The sequence below is a fragment of the Octopus sinensis genome, linkage group LG4 (genome assembly GCF_006345805.1).
Source record: "Octopus sinensis linkage group LG4, ASM634580v1, whole genome shotgun sequence".
In the NCBI taxonomy this organism is placed as follows: domain Eukaryota; kingdom Metazoa; phylum Mollusca; class Cephalopoda; order Octopoda; family Octopodidae; genus Octopus; species Octopus sinensis.
The window spans coordinates 96,614,816-96,638,098 of record NC_043000.1 but is presented as its reverse complement, the minus strand read 5'-3'; positions in this window follow the sequence as shown (position 1 = coordinate 96,638,098).

Below are 23,283 nucleotides of genomic sequence, written 5' to 3'. Positions count from 1 at the left end.
GATGCCGCTTCTAATTGCCTCTTCTAGATTTTTAACTAGCTCACCCTCTACTCTATTTCTATCTATGGCTAGTGCTTTGCTGTACCTAATCGCTTCTGCTTTTACTGCTCTCTTGAGGGCAAACCACCATTTGTTGTTGATGATGGCTCCCGTCAAAGCCCCCTTTACTAGTGTGCTAATCCGGTCTCTGAAAACTTGTCTCAATGGGAAAGACGCGTTTAGTTTCCAATATCCGGGACCCTGCCTAAGTGTTTTACCTAAGTCTAGCGTACATGTCACGAGTTTGTGATCCGTGTAGCTGACTATGTTGAATTGTGGACATCCAATGCTATCTCTATCTACTGTCCAACACAGTATCCTATCTAGATACGATCTCGACGACCCGATGCGGTTGCTCAATGTCCACGTTGGCGCATTCGGGTGGTCTAGTCGGAACCTGTCAGACAGTTGAAAGTGTCTGAGCAGGTCTCTGAGGCATTTGCATCCCCGTCTATTCCTATCTCTGCCCACGTAGTCTACATGCGTGTCCAAGGTAGCGTTCCAATCCCCCACTAAGAGTAAAGGACGAGACGTTCCCAAGAATACTTCTAGACGTTGAAAGAAATCCGCCCGACCCGTTAAGGGCGATGCGTAGACTGATACGAGTCGAAAAGCGCACCCATTGCTGCCGTCGTCATCCAGGACGACCAGTCTACCCTCCGGTTCTACGAATATTGTCTTTACTTTGAGATCCAGACTCTTGCGAAAAAGTACCGCGGTGCCACTACCGCCCATTCTTGGCAGACAGGGGGGAAAATAAATGTTGAACTGTACTCCAAACATGGTCTTTAGGGCCCGCAGATTGTGGAGTCTGGTCTCACTTATGGCTATGATTTCTAACTTGTGTGACTTTATGTCATTTAAGAGGTACCCTTGTTTCCAAGGGGACCCCAAACCACGCGCATTTACACAACCAATCTTGATTATAATCCTAATGAATTAGAATACAAGTGAAAGGAACAGAGGGTTACTTACTGCTCGAAAGTTTTTGCTTTCTCCTCCTTTAGTTTGTCCTCGAGGAGATCCCAGTAAAGTTTCTTTGTGAGGTATTTTTGGCATTTGCCAACCGCACTGGGGAAAATGCCTTTTAGTGTGTGGTGCAGACTTCTGGAGATATGTAATATTTTGATGTGGTCTGGTGGTGTTGTGTATGGGTGATTGTTTTTATGTCATCTTCTGTTATGTTTGTTTTTGATTTGATGTATTCCATCAAATTTGTGTTTTTGGTGTCTAGAGCTGTGAGCATGTTTACTGTATATATTTTTGTGGTGTTGGTGTGGCTGTTGTTTGTGTTGGGTTTTGAAATGTCTTCGGGAGATGTATTTCCCCCTGCTTTGTTTGTGTTTGCATTTGGTTTGGTTGTGTTTCTGCTCCTTATTTTCCTTCCTTTTCTAGCTATTTGCCATTCCTCGCTGGTTTCGTCTTCCGACGAATTTTCTGAGGAATCAGTAGGGGGTAGGGGTATGTTGTAGGCTTCTATGTATGTCTGTGTAAGTGGTTGTGCTGTTGTTTTCGTTGCTGTTGGTTGTTGAATGTTTGTGTGTGGTGAGTGCGGTATAAGGGATGGGGAATCAGTTTTTGTATATTTTCTTTGTTTTTCTGTTCCTTTGGTTCTTGCTGTTGTTGGTAGTGTTGGTATTTTCTCAGGTGTTGAATAATTTTTGGTTGTTGACGGATTAGCTTGGTGTACTTCTCTTGTCTTCTGTGTTGACGGTGGTGTGGGTAGTAGAGCTTTTTTCTCGGAGTGTTTTGGTTGTGGTAGTGGTTGTTGTTGTTGCTCTTGGTGTGCAGTGGTTGGGCACTTCTTTTTCAAGTGTGTTTCGCTTCCACACAAATAGCAACGTGGTCGCCTACCCTCTACCACTATATAGAGTTTGTAGCCTTTTGGCAGTTCCATAGTGGTGGGTATCTTTTCTCTTGTTGTTTCATCCAATTGAAGAAGGAATTGGATTGATTTTCCCACCCAGTTTTTCAGTCCTAGAACAGCGATTTCAAGGATGATTGTCTCTGCCATTGTCTCAGCCATTTCAAAGCAGATGGCAGAGACTAACCATTGTATTTCGACTTCAGGTGGTACATTTTTTATTTGGACTTTCGTCACCCTCTGGTTTAAATAGATTGGTATCATTACCAAGTCGTCTGAATGCAGCTCCAATGTGGAAAATCGTTTTGCTAGATTTTCGTTGAGGAAACGTATTTGGATTGTGCCAAATTTATTTCCCCAACTGATATACTCCTTAGAGTCCCATGCAGGACGAAGGCATTTTTCAATTTTTTCCTTCGGTGCATTTTCTGGTCGTCTTGTTTTCTTGTTGATGACTTTGTAGATTATTGTCTTTTTGTGTGTGTTTTCCACGATATGTTGTGGAATGTGAAGATGCAATTTTTCTCCTTCTTTGGTGAAGAGTGCTTTTGTGAGGTTTATTTCCTGTGTGGTGAATTTTACGATTGTTCGTTTTTGTTTTGTCGCATCCGCGAAATTCGTTTTAATTTTGGCGGTGATAGCAGCAGAAGAGTTAGTTGTAGCAGTTGAAGTCGTGATAGTGGTGTTGGTGTTGGCGGTGTTGTCTTTGGTAGACGGCTTTGTGCTGATTTCGTTGTTGTTGTTGGTAGTGATGGTGGTGGTGCTGGCATTCATGTTTGCGTCTGTATTCATTTTTGAAATCCCTTTCTCCGTCTTTTTTTCATCGACAAGTGGTGTAGGGAGTGGGGGAAAATTTAAGTTAATGTCTTTGGGCGCGGCGATGGTGAATGGTCTTGCGACGTTAGTTTTGTTGGTGGTGGTGGTGGTAAGTGGTGGTGGTGACAGCGGTGTTCAAGCTGCGAGGTTTAGCAGCTAGTGGTAGAATAGTGTTTCGCTACCGTTCCGCATGACTGGCGGGCTAGCCTCGTGGTTTCTAGTTGCCATTTTCAAAATGAAAAATGGCTAAAAGGAACCCACGAAAGTTTTGAAAGTTTCTGATAATTTCGTCCATACAGGCTGCTGCTGTCACATGCCTTTGAGACATCAGATGGTGGAGTGTTTCTGCACAGTAGAAGTGATGGGGAACTGTTCAATCTCTCGCGTCTGCGTGCCAAGACCAAAATTTCAGAAGCATCTTGATCAAGGAGATGCTATTTGCTGATGATGCCGCTCTGGTATCACACACAGAAGAAGCCCTACGAAGGCTCAACAACTGTTTTGAGCAAGCATTTGGCAACTTTGGCTTAGTTATCAGCCTCAAGAAGACCAACATCATGGGTCAGGCTACATCGGACATCCCAAACATACATATTGGAGACCACAGAGTATAGGAGGTGGAGAAGTTTACCTATCTTGGCTCTACCGTCACCTACAACCTATCCCTTGATGCTGAGCTCAATATACGCATTGGCAAGGCAGCTGCTGTGATGGCCCAACTCACCAAACGCGCATGGGACAACAATAAGCTGACCAAGACCACAAAAATGAAGATTTACCAGGCATGTGTACTTAGCACTCTACTGTATGACTTTGACGCCATACACACGCCATACGACGCCATACGTCGCCTAAATATCTTTCACCTGCGCTGTCTCCAGAAAATCCATCGCATCAAATGGCAGAATCATGTCCCTAACAAAGATGTCCTCAAGCAAGCAGGAATACCAAGCATGTTTGCACTCTTCACACAAAGACGTATGAGATGGCTTGGACATGTTAGCCGTATGGAAGATGGCAGAATCCCCAAGGACATACTCAACGGAGAGCTTGCTAGGGGCACTAGGTCTGTGGGAAGACTGTTCTTACGATACAAAGATGTTTGCAAAAGGGACATGAATGCCTGCAACATCAATATTACCAACTGGGAAGCAGTTGCCAGCAACCGTGGAGATTGACGACGTACCGTAAAAGAGGGAACACAAAGGAGTGACATAGTGAGAAAGGAGAAATGGAAAGACAAGAAAAGACATCAACAAGAAACTATGACATTACAACCAGTCAGGCAAAGTCTTCGCTACATTTACGGCACCTCCCAGAGGGAGTGTTTGTCCCGGATAGGACTACATAGCCACAGCAAGAGATGTATTAGGACATGAAATGTAAAAGCCGGACTAGATTATTTTATGCGCAACTCCATTGTCTCCCGAGACAAAAAGGATGCCAACAACAATATATATGGATTTCGTAGACAGGAACTGTAACAAATAAATCGTATATATATGTATGTATATATGTAAGTGTATGTGTGTGTCTTTGTCTCTGTGTTTCGCCCTCATCACTGCTTCACAACTGCTGTTCACTTATTTACATCCACATAACTTACTGGTTTCACAAGAACAAACTAATAGAGTAAGTACTAGGCTTATCAACATAAAAAAGCACTAGGCTGTGTCTCATATTTTTGTTTGCTCACTCAGTTGTATCTATCAATTTATCTTTGTATGTGTGCATGTGTGTGTGTATCTATATATATATATATATATAAAACACCCTAATGGGAGCCTTAAATCCCAAATTTTAGTAATTTCTTTTATGATCCAAAACTTGGTCAAAAGTACTGAATGGATCTTTATGAAATTTGGAAATTATATTCTATGCATAAGGGCCATAACGCCCATGACAATTCATATATTTTTGCTGTTGCTGAAATTTTAACCATAGACATTAGACACAAATGAAGTAATATCTATAAAATTTCATCTTACAAAGTTAGAAAGACCCCTCCATGGGGACTTAACATCTACAATTTTGTCATTTTATCTAAGCAAAAATGAATACAGTTGTGCTCTTGGAAGCTGTAGGGTTACCCGAGCATAAAAGATGAGCATTATTTGTAATTCAATGGTACAACAGTGTAACAGTTTGCTTTGACATACACTTACACTGTGATTTCTGCAATGTGCTGCATAAATTGTCAAGTAAATGAGAGGCATCTTTGCCTCCACTGATTCAGTTGCAAAGTGAAGAGTAAAATTTATTTGATTGCAGACCTCCTTTCAGTCTTTTTATTATCACTCGGTCACACATAGTCCCCAGATGGTAACATTGATTTCAAGGCCTTCCCAGATGAGTGACTGGTTATTCGAAGACATTTATAGATTTTAAATTTATTCTGTCCAGTTACGTATCAGTATAGTGGTCATTTGCAAACTACAGAGGTGACACTTTCATTTCTCCTTAACTCTCACGTCAAACAGTTGTTAATGTTGATTTCAGTTGGGTCACGCCCTTCCAATTGCTATAGATTCGTAATGCATCTTACGGCTGTGCCTGTCATCTGGATGGTGAGGAATCCTACATTAGGAGTGGTAACGACTAGGGTAGGGTAACTGACTGCTTATTGTGATCATTCGTCTTTTGGTTTCCTGTAGCTTTGCTCTCTTTTACAAACCCAATGAACATATATTTCCTATTTCAAGGAAATTCAAACAATAGATATAAGACCCAAGTTAAAAAGATTTTCAACAATTCAACTTCTCTGGTTGACATTAAGATGCCCACCCCCAACAGGGGCCTTAACTCTCACATTTTAGAGCTCCATGACCTTCATTGTTCAGGAACAAAATCTTTTTAACAAGTTAAATAAGGCTGGAATTTTGGAATATGCGCATAAAAATCAGGATTATGGGATACATGTGGCACGATTACAATTTTTTAGGGTGTGTAAAGATTGAAATAACCCTCATCTGCAATTTTGATGAAATTCGAAACATAGATATTCCAGTTCATCACAGAAGATATAACAGAAAAGTCTAATTCTCCAATTGAATGTAATCGGGCAACGCCGGGTATCTCTGCTAGTTATATATAAATATAAATAAGTAAAAGATATGCAATAAATATAAATATGTATATAAAAGTAAAAATGTACATATATATATATATATATATATATATATATATATATATATATATATATATTCTTTCTTTTCTTTCTTTTATTCTTTTACTTGTTTCGACCCGAACACTTCTTTAAAGTAATTCTATATATTTCGCAAGAAAGAACAATAATATTATGTATATACATGCCACCATCGGGGGGACAAACACAAACACACACACAGTTTCCGTCTACCAAATTCACTCACAAGGCTTTGGTTGGCCTGAGGCTCTAGTAGAAGACCAAGGCGTCACGCAATGGGGCTGAACCCAGAACCATGTGGTTGGTAAGCAGGCTACTTACCACACAGCCACTCATGCATATGTATGTGTGTGTGTGTGTGTGTGTGTGTGTGTGTGTGTGTGTGTGTGTGTGTGTGTGTGTTGTGTGTGTTTGTGTGTGTCTGTGTAGTTTGACAAGTGTCAATGAACGAAACTCTCGCCCCTTGAGTCACTCTGTTGCTTCTGCTAAATATTGATAAACACATATATGACGAGCTTTTTTCAGATTCCGTCAACCAAATCTACTCACAAGGGTTTAGTCGACCCAGGGCTATAGTAGAAACACCCGCTCAAAGAGCCACGCAGCTGGACTGAACCCGGAACGGCTTACAACACAGTCACGCCTGTAACAAATAAAAGAATAAAAGAGTATATATATATATATATATATATATATATATATATATATATATATATATATATATATATATATATAACATAAGGGGGATCAGCCATCTGAATGTGGCTAGGGACAGGGCGGGGTAGTGGGGGTGTTACTGATGCATTTAGCCCCAGGCGATCATCAACGTCACCAGAAGGGCTGACACCATCTCGGTGTCCTTGCCAGCCTGCAAAGGGAGATCAGCCTCCCCGAAGATACGGATACTACATACGGACCGGTTTCGAGGTATTTGCCTCTTATCAACGCATGGTAAGCACCGTTCTTCGTTGAGGGACTTCCTCTACAGGCTGGATATATATGGATTTTCACAGTAACCACAGTCACTGATGTAGAAAAACCGTTCGACAACAATAATAAATCTCTGAGCGAGATATAAACAGTAACTACTCTATAACATAAGGGGGATCAGCCATCTGAATGTGGCTAGGTACAGGGCGGGGTAGTGGGGGTGTTACTGATGCATTTAGCCCCAGGCGATCATCAACGCCTGTAGAGGAAGTCCCTCAACGAAGAACGGTGCTTACCATGCGTTGATAAGAGGCAAATACCTCGAAACCGGTCCGTATGTAGTATCCGTATCTTCGGGGAGGCTGATCTCCCTTTGCAGGCTGGCAAGGACACCGAGATGGTGTCAGCCCTTCTGGTGACGTTGATGATCGCCTGGGGCTAAATGCATCAGTAACACCCCCACTACCCCGCCCTGTCCCTAGCCACATTCAGATGGCTGATCCCCCTTATGTTATAGAGCAGTTACTGTTTATATCTCGCTCAGAGATTTATTATTGTTATATATATATATATATATATATATATATATATATATATATATATACTAGCAGTGTCGCCCGGCGTTGCTCGGGTTTGTAAGGGAAATAACTATATAAGCATTTTTAGAGATGTAAAGTATAATAGCCATCTCCATATGGCTAACCACAAAGGGGGGTGTTACTGTAGCTTTTTACATTCTGAGATTTAATAATACATTTTTAGAGAGTTACTTCCCTTATATAAACCGAGCGAAAATGCATTAACAATGCGGAAAAAATTATGGTAAATTTTTTTTTTAATCGTAAACTCATCGTAGACGTGCGCTAATACCCAGAAGGGCTCGATATGAATCACGACTATAAGAACCGCTTTTGGTTACACTGCACCGCAAAATGAGGGAGTAGTTAGGAATCTAAATCGTAGGAGACAGACACACAACTTAACTTTTATATATAAAGACTAGAAGTATCGCCCGGCGTTGCTCGGATTTGTACCTGTTTGCTTCTCCCCCTTCTTCCCTCCCTCGTGAAGCTGTGGGGAAGGGAGTGTAAGGAAATCAACGTCGTAAAGCGTTGTCAAGGAGACCAGCGTTCTTTTAGAATAACGACTTCATGGCTTGAATACACCAAAACAGAAATGGCTAAGAAAGCCCGAATTGGCATCTATAAGGGAAGTAACTCTCTAACAATGCTTATATAGTTATTTCCCTTACAAACCCGAGCAACGCCGGGCGATACTGCTAGTATATATATAAAACTGTAGTTGTGTGAGTGTCTGTCTCCTACGATTTAGATTCCTAACTCCTCCCACATTTTGCGGTGCAGTTTAACCAAATTCGGGTATCTTATAGTCGTGATTCATATCGAGCCCGTCTGGGTATTAGCGCGTGTCTACGATGAGTCTACGATTTAAAAAATAATTTAACATCATTTTTTTCCATTTTAACGCATATTTTTTCGTGTGTCGATGGCGGCGGAGTTGGCGTCCATGGTCACACCTGCACCTGTGTTGCTTCTCCCCCTTCTTCCCACACGTTCGCGCATGCGCAGTCACACTTTCGCGCATGCGCAGTCACACTCTCGCGCATGCGCAGTCACACTTTCGCGCATGTGCAGTCACACTTTCGCGCATGCGCATGCGCATGCGCATGCGCATGCGCACGCACACTTTCGCGCATGCGCAGTCACACTTTCGCGCATGCACAGTCAAATGTTCGCACACGCCAACGGTCGCGCATGCGCAGTCACACTTTCGCGCTGCGCAGTCACACTCTCGCGCATGCGCAGTCACACTTTCGCGCATGCGCAGTCACACTTTCGCGCATGCGCAGTCACACGTTCGCGCATGCGCAGTCACACTTTCGCGCACGCACATATATGTGCGCATATAGCATAAGACCATATATCTATATATATAAAACTCTAGTTGTGTGAGTGTCTGTCCCCTTCGATTTAGATTCCTAACTCCTCCCACATTTTGCGGTGCAGTTTAACCAAATTCGGGTATCTTATAGTCGTGATTCATATCGAGCCCGTCTGACTATTAGCGCGCGTCAACGATGAGTCTACGATTTTAAAAATAATTTAACATCATTTTTTATTCCATTTTAATGCATAATATGCATCGTATGTCGATGGCGGCGGAGTTGGCGTCCACGCTCACAGCTGCACCTGTTTGCTTCTCCCCCTTCCCTCCCTCGTGAAGCTGTGGGGAAGGGAGTGTAAAGAAATCAACGTCGTAATGCGTTGTGAAGGAAACCAGCGTTCTTTTAGAACAACGACTTCATGGCTTGAAGACACCAAAACAAAAATGGCTAAGAAAGCCCGAATTTATAAGGGAAGTAACTCTCTAAAAATGCTTATATAGTTATTTCCCTTACAAACCCGAGCAACGCCGGGCGATACTGCTAGTCTATATATATAAAACTGTAGTTGTGTGAGTGTCTGTCTCCTACGATTTAGATTCTTAACTACTCCCACATTTTGCGGTGCAGTTTAACCAAAACCGGGCATCTTATAGTCGTGATTCATATCGAGCCCTTCTGGGTATTAGCGCGTGTCTACGATGAGTCTACGATTTAAAAAAAAATTTACCAACATTTTTTCCATTTTAATGCATTTTTTCGCTATTATATAAGGGAAGTAACTCTCTAAAAATGTCTACGATGAGTCAACGATTTAAAAAAAAATTACCATCATTTTTTATTCCAGTTTTAATGCATTTTTTTGCTATAACTCTCTAAAAATGCTTATATAGTTATTTCCCTTACAAACCCGAGCAACGCCGGGCGATACTGCTAGTCTATATATATAAAACTGTAGTTGTGTGAGTGTCTGTCTCCTACGATTTAGATTCCTAACTCCTCCCACATTTTGCGGTGCAGTTTAACCAAATTCGGGTATCTTATAGTCGTGATTAATATCGAGCCCGTCTGGCTATTAGCGCGCGTCTACGATGAGTCTACGATTTTAAAAATAATTTAACATAATTTTTTATTCCATTTTAACGCATAATTTTTCGTGTGTCGATGACGGCGGAGTTGGCGTCCATGCTCAAACACCTGCACCTGTGTTTGCTTCTCCCCCTTCTTCCCTCCCTCGTGAAGCTGTGGGGAAGGGAGTGTAAAGAAATCAACGTCGTAATGCGTTGTCAAGGAGACCAGCGTTCTTTAAGAACAACGACTTCATGGCTTGAAGACACCAAAACAGAAATGGCTAAGAAAGCCCGAATTGGCATCTATAAAGGAAGTAACTCTCTAAAAATGCTTATATAGTTATTTCCCTTACAAACCCGAGCAACGCCGGGCGATACTGCTAGTCTATATATATAAATCTAGTTGTGTGAGTGTCTGTCCCCTTCGATTTAGATTCCTAACTCCTCCCACATTTTGCGGTGCAGTTTAACCAAATTCGGGTATCTTATAGTCGTGATTCATATCGAGCCCGTCTGGCTATTAGCGCTTCAACGATGAGTCTACGATTTTTAAAATAATTTAACATAATTTTTTATTCCATTTTAATGCATAATTTTTCGTGTGTCAATGGCGGCGGAGTTGGCGTCCACGCTCACAGCTGCACCTGTTTGCTTCTCCCCCTTCTTCCCTCCCTCGTGAAGCTGTGGGGAAATGAGTGTAAAGAAATCAACGTCGTAATGCGTTGTCAAGGAGACCAGCGTTCTTTTAGAACAACGACTTCATGGCTTGAAGACACCAAAACAGAAATGGCTAAGAAAGCCGGAATTGGCATCTATAAGGGAAGTAACTCTCTAAAAATGCTTATATAGTTATTTCCCTTACAAACCCGAGCAACGCCGGGCGATACTGCTAGTATATATATAAAATTAGAAAAAAACACCTTTTATCAATTCAAAATGAACAATTAAATTACACCATATAGAAAATTACATATAATAGAAATATTAAATATAAAATAACAATAATATACCGATGATTAAGTAATGTGCAAAATAATAAATAAATCGTATATATCATGAATTGATAAAAGGTGTTTTTTTTTCTAATTTATATATATATATTTATATTTATATATTTATATATATATATAACATAATTAAATCTCAGAATGAGATTGAAACAGTAATCGCCAATGTGGTTAGCCATGATAAGATGGCTTCTATACTTTACATTATATATATATATATTTATATATATATATATATTTATTACACACATGTGAGTGAGAACACTTTGAGATATTTTTGGTATCTAACATATGTGGCTTGTAAACGTATCTAACTCGCTTTCGCTCGTTAGATACGTTTACAAGTCACTCGTAATAAATACGGTATCCATAGGGAACTCGTTTGGTATTCTCTATATATATTCAGTCAAACTAATGCACCTGCTTGTTATTCCTGCACCTGTCTTCGTCTTTTGTTGTTTTCTGTAAATATATCCTTTTATATATATGTGCTGCAAGATTCTTGATGTGAAACCGTGCGTTGAAACAGCTATTGTTGTATTTCGAGTTATTTTCTTCCTCTTTTTGCCAAATAAACAGGCGCACTATATAATTCCCTTTTCATTCATTTATTACTGTTCTTATTCTAATTTATGTTTATCGTCCGGAAATCTTTCGTCACACCTCTGTGACTCTTCAGCGACACTTTCCGTCTTCGTGTGTACTCTTGCTCCGCTTTTATACATATACACACATACGGGTAAAACCCTTGTGGTATGCTATATAAAGCTCGTTTAAAGTCTTACTCAAAGAAGGTGCATTTCACACCTTGAATTGGTGATAATGATTACACAACATCTCACCAATGAACAAGTGTAAAAATGTGTCGAAACAATTGTAATGTTTATAGATAATGTCATATATATATATATATATATATATATATATATATATATATATATATATATGTATGCATGTATGTATGTATGTGTGTATGTATATACTTACATATATATGTATATACATATGCATATATGGGTACAGGATGTCACAGAAGGTAAACAACATGAAATACGAAATACGAAAATATGGAATACGAACTTTTTTGCGAACAGCGAAAGAAACAATATTATCGATAATGCCCGAAATTGCGTTTGACTCCTCTTGCTGATAACTGATGAAGAATTTGTGATCTTGTGTGTTTTCTGTTCGCCTGTGCATTTAGTATGTGTTCGTTTATTTATTTACTATACGTTTATTTTAATTATATATATATAGATATGTCATATTTTCCGTTTGTTGTCTTTTTATTTAATCCTGAAGATATTATTTATGTAACGCACGCACTCATTAATCTTTTACCTATATATATATGTGTGTGTGTGTGTGTGTGTATGTGTGCGCATGTGTGTGTGTGAGTGTGTGTGTGAGTGTGTGTGTGTGTGTGAGTGTGTGTGTGTGTGTGTGCGTGTGTGTGTGTGTGTAGTTCAAATTTACAGAAAACAAACGACGAAGACAGGTGAAAGAACAACAAGCAGAGTTTGAAAGTTTTTTAGTTATAGAAATCGACCCCAGGACTTACTCTTTGAAACCCTAGCACTTATTCTATCGGTTTCTTTTTCCAAAACGCTAAGCTACGGGGACGTGTATATATATACATATATATATATATATATATTATATATATATATATATATATATATATATATATATATATATATATATATATATATATATATATATATATATATATATATATATATATATATATAAATATATATATATAGGCGTAGGAGTGACTGTGTGACAAGAAGTTTGCTGCCTGGTCACTAGGTCAAATAGATTTGGAAAATGGAAACTGAAAAAAGCCCGTCGTATATACGTGTTTGTGGGCCGGAGGGGGCTAGCTTCGTGCTTGTCCCAGACAACCGCTTGTTGACTTCCTTTCCATCCCCGCAACTTAGAAGTTCGACGAAATTAACCGATAGAATATGTCGAATGACTGAGACAAGTAAATGGTTTTTTAGATATATCGTAGTAATATCTAATGTAGTTGTGATTTACGACCAGTCAGGACGTTACCATTGGTTTCACACTTTTTATACTCTTAGCAATATAGACGTCTCCCACTGCTAAGAACGTAAAAGGCGCGAAAACAATGGTGACTCCCTGACAAGCCATACCAGCCACATAGTTTCGGGTTCATTCACACTGCGTGGCACCTTAGAACCTAGGGTTGGATTCAAATTTCTACCAGGACACCTGATGAAGGCTGGAGAGCAAATCAGCCGAAATTTTGTGGTAGCAACAAACAAGATGAGGACAAATATCCGTCCAATGTAAAAAATGTAAATATTGTACAGAATTCCTCATCTCTAAAATATAGAACAATTTATGATTGTTTCAAAAATTCCATGTTGACTTAATCTTGCATCGTGTTTTTAAACGACTCCACAATTAATGATGTAGTCATATCCGTTGTATAGATACCCCGTTCATAGAAATGATCCCTCGCAACTCTCTACAAAAAATAATATGCTGAAGTGTTTGTCTACCGCTTAAATATAGGACATTAATCAATGTTTATAGTGGACGGCACAGCGGTCACGTTTATAAACATGATTGAAGATAAGTCAAAATGAATTTGTAGAAATAATTGTAAACTATGAAACAAAAATAATAACGCAAACTCCGCTCTTCAGTGTTTATTATTTTATACTCAACAATAATTTGTGGGTTACCAGCTTATTGGGGGTCTTTTCCCCATTTAGTCATTGTCCGTAGAAGCACTTCTTCCCTAGGCAAGCGCCTAGATTATTTTATCCCAAGTCTCCTGTAATATAACTCCCTGCGCGCGCGACCGAGTGTGGGTGTGTTCAACTGACACAGTCGTTAACTTGGGTTATTTATTTCGCCTCTTTGCTTTGTGAGTTCAAATCACGCCTAAGTTAACTTCATCTTTATATTCTCAAAATAACAATACAGAGAAGATTCGTGGAATCTAGTAGTATCTAGCAGTATCTATTTCGGATCCCTATATTCTGAGTTCAAATCCCACCTACTATCAGCGGAAAAATAAAAGGGTTCTTCTTAGAAGAAAATCCAAATACTGAGATTCTCAATTGCATTGTGTTGACCTCATCTACTCCCTCCTATATAGATTCCAGCTGCACTGGTCTGAGGTCGCATTGCCAAAAGAACGGATAAATAACCTATGGGAGGGGTTGTTGTTTTTTTACAATGAGTTAGTAAGGATAGAAACCAGGGCCGAATTTAGGTAAGAAGAGGCCCTGGTTTATTTCACTTATGAGGTCGCTTCGAATCTCCCACTTTTACGACTAGAATTATACATATAAGTTTCTTTATTGGCCACACAGGGCTGCACACAGATGGGACAAGTTACAAGGTAGAGCTTTTCTTTTGGGGGATGAAAAAAAAACAAAAAACAAAAGAAACAAAAAAAAAGCTGGCGTAGATTATCAATTGTAAAAGGGAAAAAGAAGAACAAAAAAAAAATAAAATAAATTTTAAAAAAAGAAGAAAAGGAAAAGGAACAAAAGAAAAGAGAAATGAAAAAAGAAGAAAAAAGGGGGAAAAAAGGGGAAGAGGTAAAAAAACGATCAATAGAGATCGTATAACTTGTGGGTATATATCTTGGGGGTATATCAGCCGAAACGTTGTGTTAAGAATAAACAAGATGAGGATAAATATCCGTCAAATGTAAATAATGTAAATAATGTAAATAATTCCTCGTTTCTTAAATACAGAACTGTAATACATATGTAATTATGAAATCTTTGGATAGCTCCTCTCTGAATACCTCATTTGTGGATATTTCATCTCTAATTATCTCGTCTATGGATATCCCATATGTGGATAATTCGTATGGGGGTATCTCTCTTGCTAATATCTCTTTGCTGTACGATATCTACAGTAAAGAGAGATGTTCATTTATTAATGTTATATAGACATCTATGAGATATCTCCCACGCATTTGTTTTTGTAGCGGAAATGAATCGTAATGATGATACGAGTACGAATATAGATAGCGTGAAACTTGGAGTTACTAATTTTAAAAAATGTGTATGCGTGCGCACTCGAGTGCGTGCAAACGAAAGCATATATGTATGTATGTATGTATGTATGTATGTATGTATGTATGTATGTATGTATGGATGTATGGATGGATGTGTGTGTGTGAGAGTGTGTATATGAGTGTGTGGCTAGCTAGACAGACAGACAGACAGACAGATAGATAGATAGAGAGAGAGAGAGAGAGAGAGAGAGAGAGAGTATTTCTTTATTCACCATAAGGTTGAGAAAAAGAGGGGACAAAACAAACGTTGGGGTCAGGGTATCGAATGAGACGAAACATGAATAAACAAACAATTAATATATATACAATTAAATGAGAATGAGTGATTAACAAAAAATGAAGCGGAGGACGCGGTCGACCCCACAAACCACATACTCACACTGAAGACTTTGCTTTATCCTTTTTTACATTCTCGATTAGATAGGTTCTTTCACTCGCAACATACTTGCTATAGACTTCCATCTTTTACGAAACACACTTTGCGACAGGCATTTCTTCTCCAGCCTTATTTTCCGTTTCATGTGGAAAACGAAAAAGTCGATTAGCTCGAGACTGGAGATAAACATGCCTGTTGCAATTCCTTTTACTCTCGTCTTCCACACTACTTCTTTCGCCATAGCAACTACCGAAAGAAAACAGGCTCGCTCCTCCCTATTCAGGAAGGTCGGCGGAACTATCTTAATTACAGATTCGCTCGACAGTTGTACTCTTCTCGAATGCGACAGCAGGTGTTCGACATAAGTCCAGAGTTCAGTCACCTTGGGGCATTGCACAATCGCGTGCAGGACAGTTTCACTGTCCCTCTTACATCTTGCACAAACCGGCGAAGGTGCACACCCATGTCTAAAGAGCTTATCTCGAACCGGTAAAGCTCCTCTGTAACATTGCCAGGCCAGGGACTTTTGGTAATTATCCATAGGCCCCGGACCGAATGTTCTTTGGAACAGGCTGGCCAGTTGATTTTCGTCGAAGCCCAGAGTTTCTCCTAGGACGTCGTCACACTTAAACTCTACTAACCCTCTATAGAAGAACGCGGTAGTAGCCCCGCCACCGGCGTTGCCCGACTGGGAGAGAAGCACGAGTGCCTGATAGCACTCTGCATGCCACATGCCCAACCTCGGTCTACACTTGATCCATGGGTTCAGTTCGTTAAACGATGTGAACTGTGGAAATAACAGCTTGACAAACGGAGACCACACCTGCTCACCGTCCAGGTAAATCCAGAGGTGCCTAAGCCTGAGCGCATGTCTGCGCATTTTTAGCCACGGCATCCCTAACCCACCGTTCAGCGGCTTTTGGCAGCAAATAGAGCGCCTTACAAGAGGTCTGCTGCCCTCCACAAAAAGCGAAAGAGCATGCGTTCCAGTTTGTTCAGCCACGAATCGGGGCAAGGCACTACGGATAGGCGGTAAGTGATTACAGAGGCGATAAACACTTCTGCAACCTCCGCCTTCCCTTTCAAGGACAGATTCCGTTCAGACCATGTCTGAGTTAGGAGAGCCACCTTTCTCGCCACCTCGCTCCAATTCTTCTCTATCTGGAGATCTGGACCTAACCAGATCCCAAGCATTTTCACCGGTCCTTCCGTCCAACGTCCTACGACGCTGTCGGAAGACATCGACTTGCCCCTCCAGGTGCCGAGTTGCAAGCCGACCGATTTATCCCGGTTGACTTTCGCTCCTGCCACCGCTTCGTAGTCCCTTAAGGCCTCACCCACCCACTGTAGGTGCTCGACTCGGGAAACGATGACGGTGATGTCGTCCGCATACGCCGAAGCTGACTTTCCGCACCCTAGATCTTGCGGGGTGCCTCTCATAGTTTCCAACCTCCTCAGCAACGGCTCGAGGGCCAAAACGTAGAGAAGCGGGGAGAGAGGACACCCTTGACGTACCGAACGTTCAATGCTGAACGGCTCCGAAAGGAAACCATTTACCCGAACTACCGATTCGATGTTGCTGTATAAAGCGATGATCCATCCGCGGAAGGTCGGCCGAAGCCAGCCGCCGCGAGGACCGCCGCCAGATACTGATGGTCCACCCTATCAAACGCTTTCGATTGGTCCAAGTGGACCATAGCCCCACCCTTGCCAGGAATCCTATTTACCCTTTCTAAGGCATAGCGTAGAAAGTGGAGATTGTCGTGGATGGTCCTTCCAGGGATGGCGCAAGTTTGCGCCTCGCCAACAAGTTCACCCACGACCCTCGCCAACCTTTTTGCTAAGACCTTGGCCAAGATCTTCAACTCTGCGTTAAGCAGAGTGATAGGCCAGAAATTATCAATTAAATCCCCCTTGTTTGGGTCCTTTCTTAACAACGCTACCACCCCTCGGCTCACAGACTTAGGAATTCTCCCGTTCTGCTGCCAGTTGGTGTACACGCATGCAAGTAGGTGCCCAAACAAGTCTGGCATGCTACTATAGAGTTCGTAAGGCAGACCATCGAGTCCCGGCGATTTGTCCCCGCCGCATTCTGCCAACATATCCTCGACTTCTTTGGCTGTGATCGGCGCCTCACAAGATTCCGCGTCCGGCCCCGATAGACGCGGCGAACCGGCTAGGAAGTCTGCGAGCTTCTCCCCGCGCTCCAGCTCGCCGCTCCTCCCGAATAGCTGGGCGAAATGATCATGAAACACCTTGCACATCTCCTCGGGTTCGTTTACTAATCGACCATTTGGGCCCGTCAAGGATCGAATGGTTGAGTTGTTGCCACGCTGGCCCTCTACCACCCGGGCCCATCCGGCTGCGTTGATCCCTTCCTGTCTCATTGCACGGATCTTAGCCCTAATAATGCACCCTTCATGTTTAGCTTGGAGATGTTGGTCTAGTGCTAACCTCGCCGCTAACACTTTCGATGCACAGCCTGACCTCATTGCCTCCTCTATAGCCTTAACTAGTTCCTTTTCTACTTTGTTTCTAGCACTAGCTAGTTATTTGCTAAACCTAATTGACTCAAATTTGATGGCTCTTTTCAGGGCGTACCACCATTTATTGTTGATAATGGATCCGGTTAACGCCCTCATTACTAATTGTTTAATCCGATTCCTGTAGGCTTCACAGTCCAATAGTGACTTGTTTAGCTTCCAGTAGCCGGTACCTCGTCTACACATGCTATCTATGTCGAGCGTACAGGTCACTAATTTGTGATCGCTGTAGCTGACGATATGGTGTTGTGGACAGCTAAGTATTTTCTTATCTTTCCTTCTAGTCATGATTCTATCGATATAAGATCTGGACGACCCGTCGTTTCTTGCCCAGGTCCACTCTGGAATGTCTGGATGGTCCAGTCTGAATCTATCTGCCAATTCGAAACGACTTAGCATATCGTTGAGGTGAGGTAATCCCCTCGTATTCTTTCTTGAGCCAACATAATCTACGCTTGCATCGCAAATTATGTTGAAGTCACCTAGCAATACTAACGTGTTCGACGTGCCAAGAAAATTCTCTAGGCTTTTGAAATACTCTTTCTGCCCGGCTTTTCCTTCGCAGGGAGCATAGACAGCGACCAGCCTGAACACTTTACCACTGCTGTGCGTCACATCCAAAACGACCAACCTGCCTTCCGGATCTATAAAGACAGTTCTAATCTCTAAATCCAGGTTTTTCCTGACCAGCACTGCCACTCCTCCTCCCCCTCCAGGTCGACAGGGAGAAATGTATTTCTCGTAGCCGTTTAGAAGGGGCGAAAAAGCCTGCAGCCCACTCAGTCTGGATTCGGTAATTACCACTACATCCAAACGATGCGACCTAAGGTCGTTAAGGAGGTAGCCTTGCTTCCAATACGACCCCAGGCCGCGAATATTTATACAACTGAGTTTAAACGAGAATGTGAAAATTTAGTTGAATGTTTAAAACTTACTGTTTTAACAGAAGAGAGGGTGTAGTCTCACCCTCATCTTTTCTGTCTGTGAGTGTTGTGTTTTGCGAGGTCAGTTTTTTTGCGAATTGCTTGTACAGATGGCTTGAAAAGTTCATCTGTAACGGGCCTACGTCCTCCGCAAAAGATTTTTTAATTTCAAAATAATCCTCGTTATCTATCGTATAAAATTCTACATTTTCGGATATAATACTATTTATATCTGTTGCGATATATTTTTTCGCCGATTTCAGTAAATTAATTTTTTCCCTTAATGGGTTATTGTTTTTATTTATCGCCGTGAAGGTGTTTCTTTTTTTTTTGTTAGGTGATTGTGGAGGGGGCTGTGTGTGTGTGTTTGTGGGTGTGTGTGGGCTTGTAGAAGCGTGGGTGTCTATAGGTGTGTGCGTGCTTGTGGTAGGTGTGTGAGTGTTTGTGTGTGCTTTTTCCAGTGTGTGTGTTTTTTTGGCTACGTGTGTGTTTGCGACTGTATTTGTGGGTGTGGGTGTGCTTGTCTGTGTCAGAGTATAGTCCTGTGTATCCGAAGAGGGTGGATTTTTCCGTTTCCGTCTTCTTTTTGAAGCTTCCACGTTGACCCACTCCTGGATGTTGTTGATGTTGTTGTCATCGTTGTTGTCGTTGTTTTCTCCCGTTGTCGGCTGAATTTCGGCAATTGGGGTGCGCGACGTGGCTGCTATTTCTAGCGGTGAAGTTGTTTTCGGCGTCGTGCTTGCCTCTGTAGTATTTTCTTTCGCTGTCTTCTTGCAGCTCGACCGTATGTGGCCTTTCTCGCCACATTTATAGCATCTCGGTTTTCTTCCCTCGACTATTACCATCAAGGTGGTATCTCCAATGGTGAGGGAGCTTGGCAATTTTTCCAAGTCCGAGGGGTTCGCTTGGATCACAAGCTCTAAGTCTTGTCCATACCAGGTTGTGGGGCGATATCTTTTAGACTGAAGAATGGCAATTTCTTCCTCTTTGCCTAAGAGAATCGCTGCTGTTATGAAGTCCACATCTATTTCGGGCGGAATGTCCGTAACCGTTATTCTACTAGTTCTCATTCCTAAATAAAATGGTAAAAGAACTACCTCTTCCGACTTCAACGTTCTTGTTGAATGTTCCCTAGCTATTTCTTCGCTAGGGAAACGCACCTCTACCGTGCCGAAGCGACTACCCCTTGTTATATAACTTGTTTGTTGCCATATCGGCCTCAAACATTTTTCAATGGCTTCTCTCTGTACGAAGTCAATTTTCTTATTTTTGACATTATAAGTCTTGTAAATTACAGTTTTTCTCTCCGTTGCGTAAATTAATTCACTGGGAGGGAACAACTTCACATTATCACCTTCTTTTTTTAATAAACTTTGGTACTTCTTTAATCCTTCTTTGTTAATAACGATGTTTTCACAGGGGCGAGTTGCTGCACTCGCAAAATTTATTTTTGGCTTTTCTTGTCGTTTACTAGCTTCGCCAGACATCTTGTCGTCTGCTTTTGTAACAAGCGCGTGAGACGCCTCTTTACTTTTACCTTCCTCCTCCCGCATTTTCGCCTTCATGCCTTCAAATAAATTTTCAACGTTTTCCTCCGACTCGGAGGAGACTGGTTGCAAATTCATGTCTTTTCGTCACTTCCCCCTTGAAACAAGGGGGAAAAAACAGCAGAACTCTGCTGCAACAGCAGAAAAGAAGTAGCCTCGACGACCAAAACAGCAAATTTTCAAACTTTTCAGCACAAAAACAATCTTTCACTGCGGAGCAAAGAATAACACGACCGATCAGAGAGAGAGAGAGAGAGAGAGAGAGAGAGAGAGAGAGAGAGAGAGAGAGAGAGAGAGAGAGAGAGCTAGATAGATAGATATATTTCTTTATTAGCCACACAGGGCGGAACACAGAGGGGACAAAATACAATGTGGAGCTTTTCTTTTCGGGGAAAAAAAGAGAAAAATAAAATTCTGATCAAAAGGGAGCGTAAGACAAAAAAAAAAAAAGACAGACAGACAGATAGACAGACGGCTGGACAGATAGATAGACAGACAGACAGGCAGAGAGACAGACAGACAGGTAGATAGATAGATAGATAGATAGATAGATAGATAGATAGATAGATAGATAGATAGATAGATAGATAGATAGATAGATAGGCAGACAGACAGACAGACAGATAGATAGATAGATAGATAGATAGATAGATAGATAGATAGATAGATAGAAGGTCGATGCAGGGAGGATCACCACCGTAAATATAAACCACACACAAATATTCGCAACAACCGCACACACAAAGAGAAGAGAGAAGGGAAAAGAAATAACTCCTGGGCGACGTAAATTCAATAACAACAATTACAATAATAATAGCAATAACAGCTAAAATATGGACGTCAGTGGCACATTTCATAAAGTATGCACGTCAGCGGCACATATCATAAAGTATGGGTGTCAGCGGCACATATCATAAAGTATGGACGTCAGAAGCACAGCGGCCGGGATCTCTTTAATATCGATCCTTTCTCAGCCAGACATAATCTGCACTTTCTGCTGCTATTGAAGTACGCTTTACATTTCTCTAGAATCCTCCACTTTATGTTATTCTTGGTGACGCTGTCTTTCAACGACCATACGTGCTTGGCCAGGGTTGTGGAATTACATCTCTCTTAGATGCTGAAGGACTTGTGGTTGTTATAGCAGGGTCTGAAGGGGCCTTCAGTTGCTCCAATGTACTTTCGCACGTTTGGTTGTCTATTTAATCCTATTGCTGTTACCTTTACCTCGTATGGGATGGAAGCACTCCGTCGGTTACGACGATGAGGGTTCCGGTTGATCCGAATCAACGGAACAGCCTGCTCGTGAAATTAACGTGTAAGTGGCTGAGTACTCCACAGACACGTGTACCCTTAACGTAGTTCTCGGGGATATTCAGCGTGACACAGAGAGTGACAAGGCCGGCCCTTTGAAATACAGGTACAACAGAAACAGGAAGTAAGAGTGAGAGAAAGTTGTGGTGAAAGAGTACAGCAGGGATCACCACCATCCCCTGCCGGAGCCTCGTGAAGATTTAGGTGTTTTCGCTCAATAAACGCTCACAACGCCCGGTCTGGGAATCGAAACCGCGATCGTATAACCGCGAGTCCGCTGCCCTAACCACTGGGCCATTGCACCTCCACTCTCAGAAATGACAGCTTGCATCAATAGGCAATGAAATCTAGTTTCTATGCAACGATTAGTGATCTTGTGGTTGTTGATTAGTGTTCCTGCTGCTGCTGCTGTTGTTAGTAGTTGTAGTTAGTCATCATCATTGTTCGACCGTGGTCGAGACAATGGAATTTACTATGTTACGCCAGACTTCACGGTCCATCATGGCATTACGGAGGTCCTGTTGCTGGATGCCTGTATCCCTGGAGATTACATCAGGGTAGGAGAGTGTGCGCCCTCTGGTATCGCGAGCAACGGTAGTAGTAGTAGTAGTAGTGGTGGTGGTGGCTGTTGTGGTGGCGGTAGTAGTAGTAGTAGTAGTAGTAGTAGTAGTAGTGGTGGTGGTGGTGGTAGTAGTAGTAGTAGTAGTAGTAGTAGTAGTAGTAATAGTAGTAGTGGTGCTGGCAGCGGCGGCGGCGGCGACAATGTTAATGTCGGGTCGTTGATGTTATGGGTGGTGATGGCGGTGGTAGCTTCAGCAGCGGTGTGGGTGTATCTATCTATCTATCTATTTGTATCATTCTAGCTTTCTATCAATCTATCTATCTACCTATCTATCTATCTATCTATCTATCTATCTATCTATCTATCTATCTATCTATCTATCTATCTATCTTCTTAAGACTTGAGAGACAGACAGATTAAATAACAAAGGCATTGACCCACGGTCTAGAGAAACTGACCATAGTGATTATAAGCGGGAATAGCTTAGATTGGAAGTCTGTCCATGGATGGAATTTACCTATGGTGAAATTTACCTGGTGGAATTTTCCGTGGTAGAATTTACCTAGAACTCATACATACATACATACACACACACACACACACACACATACATACATACACACACACACACACACACACACATACATACATACATACATACATACATACACACACACACATACATACATACATACATACATACATACATACATACATACATACATACATACATACATACATATAAAGTAAAAAGAATAGAAGGAAAATTCTTGAAAGTATCGAAAAGAGATCTCTTGAACTTAAATTGAGCCGCCTGAAAGAGGAGTCTATGAGAAGCTGTCGGAGTGAAACTTCGACATTAGAAGCGGGTAACTGAAAAACTAATTAACAAGCCATTAAGACGAAATCAATCAGTATGAAGGGATTGTGCGATCAGGGGACAGTCAATGAAAAAGGGGACAGACGATCATTTCCTGAAAGATATGGCTTACGAGGGTGGGTCGACTGGAAATGAAGGAGTGATGCTAGTGTTGGGAAACTTTGCATGCATTAATTTCAGCTCTTTTTATTGATGACTACATTGTTTCTTTGACTGTGTGATAAGTAGCTTGCTTACCAACCACATGGTTTCAGGTTCATTCCTACTGCGTGACACCTTGGGCAAGTGT